Raw genomic sequence first — 5296 nt, forward strand, 5'->3', positions numbered from 1 at the left:
CAGACTTTACAACTTATACGGAAAAGGAAAGAAACTTTAAAAAGTACAATTAAGCAAGCTAAAGAAAAAACTTGGCAATATTACTGGTAAAAAATCAATATTAGGATCAGTTCTAAACAAGTTTGGGATAAGATCAAATCAATTAGAGTAAAAACAGTTAATACCACTCCCAAAATAGCAGGTGCACTCACAAATAAGGAAAAGGCAGACCAACTAGCCAAACATTTCTTAGCTATGAGTAGCAATCTAAAACACACCCCAGTCTTTCAACAACACAGGGATAATGTGGAAAAATACACATATACACCTCTTTAATGATCTAGGTCCTAAAGAATCCAACATAAAAAGCGAAATAACATTATCTGAAAGGGAGAAAGCAATGACATCATAAACGGAAACATCCCCAGGTGCAGATCAAATAGGCTATACAATATACAAAAGCTTGCCTGAAAACATTACGTATACCATAATAAAGCTGCTTAACAAGATCTGGGATGTAGGCAAACTACCTGACAAATGGAAACATGCAATAGTAATCCCAATAACCAGACAAGGTAAAGACCCCAATGACATACATTCTTATAGACCCAAAATTATGGAAACAATAATAACTAATCGACTTAAAACCACTTGGAAAGTAACAACTTAATATACGAAAACCAATGCGGATTTAGAAACAAAAGGGTCCACTACGGATCAACTCATACGATTGGAATCAACAACTAAACTGGTATTTAACTCCAAACGAAAGATAGACAGAAACCTAATTGCAGTATTCATAGACTTTGAAGAAGCATTCGACCTCGTTTGGACAAAAAGCTTATTAGCCACACTTAACCACTTCGGAATCAATGGACGAATATTCAGCTTCATCGAGAACTTCTTAACTGACCGCAAAATAATAACTAGAGTCTGGGATACTTACTCTGATATATACTCACTCGAGAATGGTACCCCACAAGGAAGCGTACTCGGCCCCACACTCTTTAACATTATGATTAATGACTTGGATCAAAACATAACTTCAAACCTAGTAAAAATGTCACAATTTGCAAATGACAGTGGAATATGGAGAGCAGGTAACCTTAAAAGTCACAAAATCATCAGTGAAGTCCAAGATAGCTTAAACAATATAGGGAGATGGGCAGATAAATGGAGATTTAAACTATCACATGAAAAACTATTGCAGTCCTCTTTACAACCAAACGTAGTTATAAATTCAAGTACCCAGAACTCACCATAAAAAATAAAATCATCAAATTCGTAAAATTAGCACGATTCCCAGGCATGTATTATGGTGAACATCTTAACTGGGGACACCACATAAACGACCTAGTAAATAGATGCAATAAAGACATAAACCTATTAAGGATACTTAAAGGGACCACATGGGGATCCAATCAAGAAACACTCTTAACATTATACAGGGTATTCATTAAGGTCAAAATTGTACTATGGGTGTCAAATATATAATTCAGCTCCACACAGACACTTAAATAATTAAACCTGATTCAATGAAAAGCGCTAATCACCTGTACCGGTGCTCTGCCGTCTGTATCCCTAGCTGAATTCCAAATACTAACTGGAGAACTACCCCTACACCTAAGAAGGCAGGAGTTAACCTTAAGATATGCAGTTAGAGTAACTATCCACCTTGACACACACACACCATCCGTATAGCCATCAATAAATGCAACACACCATCAATAACAAACTAGTAACTACCATCCCTGCAGGAAAACATGTATCAATTGATTAACCAACTACCAACTGAAGATTACCTTAACACACACACCATCCGTGAAGCTACACACAACACATGGAATTTGGCAATAAAAAAGATTAGGTACTCAAACTTAAAACAATTATCACAACATAAATTATGACAAAATACCCTAATCCAATTAAAATATGCACTGATGGATCCAAAATATCAGAGAGCTCCCCCCCCCCCCGAACAGCAGCAGCAGTGGTAATACCCGGACTGAACATTAAAACGGGCAGAAGGCTTCCTAACCACTGCTCTATTTGCACAGCATAATTCTGGGCCATCCTAGAAGCCATCAAATGGATTAAGGACAACAACATACCTAAGGCAGTGATTATAAGTGACTCGCTGAGGGTCATATCAACTATACTAAATAAAAATATTAAATCAAGAGAAAATTTCCTCAGGCAAACATATTTACTAACTAAAGAATTATATAACAAGAAATAAATCGAATTCATGTGAATACCATCTCACATTGACATTCAAGGAAATGAGTTAGCTGACCAAAGAGCGAAACAAAAACTAAATGAACCAACTCATATAGCCATTAATTACAGTGTCAGCGAACTCGAAAGCATAACGAAAAACTTTATTGATAGCAAACGGCAGGAATCCTGGAAACAAAACACCAAAGACAGGAAAAAATATTCCATTCTAAAAGATATTAACAGGAAAAAGAAACCACCCAGAATCAACAACACTGATTAAAAAAACATAACTAGAATCTATATCGGAAAAACTAAATTTTCCAGCAGCTTTGGGCAGTACATAGGACCTCAACCGTACAACCAAAACTGCTACCACTGCCGGGTTCCAGAAGGCCTAACACATATATTCAACACCTGCCACAAACTAAAGAATGAACGAACCAAACTAAGAATGGAGAAAAATAAGATTGGATTCCTGGAAACATGCCAAGAGTTTTCAACGAATAACAACCCCAACATTAATCTTACATATATAAATATAATTAACTTTACACAAGAATGTGGGATACAAAACAAAATATAAAACTAAAATTCCATTATTAAACAACCCGAAATACAGTGGGTCATCCACCACCGGAATCCCCTCCTAGTGTAACTGGGTGGGAATTTGGTTTGGGGGTAGCATACGGTTTACCACCCAAGCAGGGGTGTGTACCGCCAAGCACGGGTTGATGCTGCACCTGCAGCTATCACCCACTGCAGCACTCTGGGGTATCCAGATGTATGACCCGCTAAACAATAAATAAATATCATTCAATTAATTACAAGGGGCCCTGAGTGGCAGAGTGGTCTAAAGCGCTCTCCGTTACGGATCACTGCCATCTCACCTCTGTCTGCGTCGGTTCGAGTCTAGGATTTGGCCAATGTGGGTATGTGAGAAAACTTACCAGTAGCTTCTCGTGGGTTGGTGGTTCTTCCCGGGTTCTTCCTCCACCATTAATACTGGCCGCCATGCATAGCATATCGTGTGCTGAAAAATGGCGTTAAACCCCACAACAACAAGGAGACAGGCTAACAAACTAAATGTAAAGAGCAATAAGATCAGATGTCTTTGACACATCTCAGCGACCCGAGTATTCGGCAAAGATATCTGTCTTATTAAAATAGATTTAGCCTAAAAATAACATCACATTAAGAAAAACTCTATCCACAAGCTAGAAAAAAATCAAAGCAAAATGTGTCCAAATTTACCATTAATAGTAGACAGGTTAACAAACTTAAAATTAGGGAATAAATAAGATCAGATGTCTATGACATGTCTTAGCGACCCGAGTATTCGACAAAGATATCTGTCTTAAACAAAAACACTTACCTTGAAAATAAAATAACACCAAACTAATTTAACCTGACATAAAATAACACCTGATAAATAACGCAACTAGGAACATAAATGGGGGAAGGGGGAAAAGGGGGAACTTGTTGTTTTTCTCCCTTTTTCTTCGAAGAAGGGAAGAGAAAGAAAACTTTTCGTTTTATTTTATACCAAAACACAATTCTTATAGTTACTTCTCTCTTATACCACCAAACAAACCCCTTCTTTACCCCCTTTATCTAAACTCTACCTGACTGTCCAGCATCTACGTAACACCATTAATACCTCTGACAATCTAACATTCTAGCCGAAGGTGACAGTAATATCTACAGCACGAAAAATTCTAGGTCACTATAATTAGAGAATATAAGGTGGTCCAACACCCAAGACCATCACCGCCCACCGCACAAAATGGCCAACCAATAAATAACTTTAGGAAAGAAAGACCTCAAATTAGCTTAAATAATGTGGTCTAAAACATCAACACACCAGCAGCACAATGCCGTAAATAAAGCCACGATAACTTAGACACGCAAGACCCTAAAAACCGAATCCAACATATAAGGTGGTCTCAAAAGTCCAAGACCATCAGGATCAGCAACACAAGGTGGCAAACTTTACTAAAATCTGTCACCTAAAATACCTCAACTTAGCAAAACTCTAGTTCAAAACAGCACATAGTTTTTTCAAAATTGTGTAGGACGACAATTTAGACCCGATACTCTGAAGTCTAGGAGCACCGACATGTGACCTTGGATCCGCCTTTCCGCCCTGTCCTCCCTTACCACGGCCGGACATCAAAAACAACCAGCGTGCAGTGCATGCCCATAATGCCACTGAAAACTCAGTACCAAGCATGAGTGTGTGATGGGTCCATTCCCACTCATACATACCTAAATGCAGCTAAGTAGTACCGACTGAATAAATTGAGTGTATGCTGGGTCTATTCCCACTCGCTTTCAAGCCCTCCATTCAGACAGTTAGGACCTCTATTAGGTCCACTGCCTGACGGCTTCAATTAAAAAGTGCTCCCTGAGCACATAAATGCCTGGCTCCAATTCCTTCCTATAGGAATAGCCTACCATGTGGACACAAATCAGAGGTATCTATTTTGGATTATAGAGGTTTGCGCTCGGAAGAGCGTATTCCGAGCGCAAACCTCTATAATCAAACATAGGTAATGTACCTGTATTTCTGCAACTGACACTCAAAAGGCAAACAAGCTGTCTGCTACGCTATTCTGGGTTTTACAGATTCTGCTGTGTATGAATTTCTAAAAGTGTCAGACCTTTTTTATTTTAAAAATCTTCATTCAAAATGTCTAAATAAAGGTTAAAAAAAAATCAGAATATCGAGATTCGTGAGTTTCGAATAACGCACACAGACAACAACCAATGGCAGATTAGGTCATGTTCTATGTCAGTTTATATAAGTGAATTTTTGAAGATACGAAAGGGATCGCTCGTTGTCGCTCGCTCCGCCTCATCTAAACCGCTAAAATGATCTAGTCATACATAGTGATACTGTTTTATGAAAGTATGCGTGATGGAGTTCATTCAGCTGGATGAAATCTGTTTAACAGTGATGCTTTACGAAGTGTCCATTGCAAGTATGCCTTAAGAAAAGGAGATACGGTATTTAATGTTATTAACACCTCAGCCACACAGATAATATATGCTAGTTCACGTTGGTTGTACATGTATGTTTAATTATTAGCCTATTTTC

Source organism: Sinohyriopsis cumingii, chromosome 2 (assembly GCF_028554795.1).
Source record: "Sinohyriopsis cumingii isolate HCF-2022 chromosome 2, ASM2855479v2, whole genome shotgun sequence".
In the NCBI taxonomy this organism is placed as follows: domain Eukaryota; kingdom Metazoa; phylum Mollusca; class Bivalvia; order Unionida; family Unionidae; genus Sinohyriopsis; species Sinohyriopsis cumingii.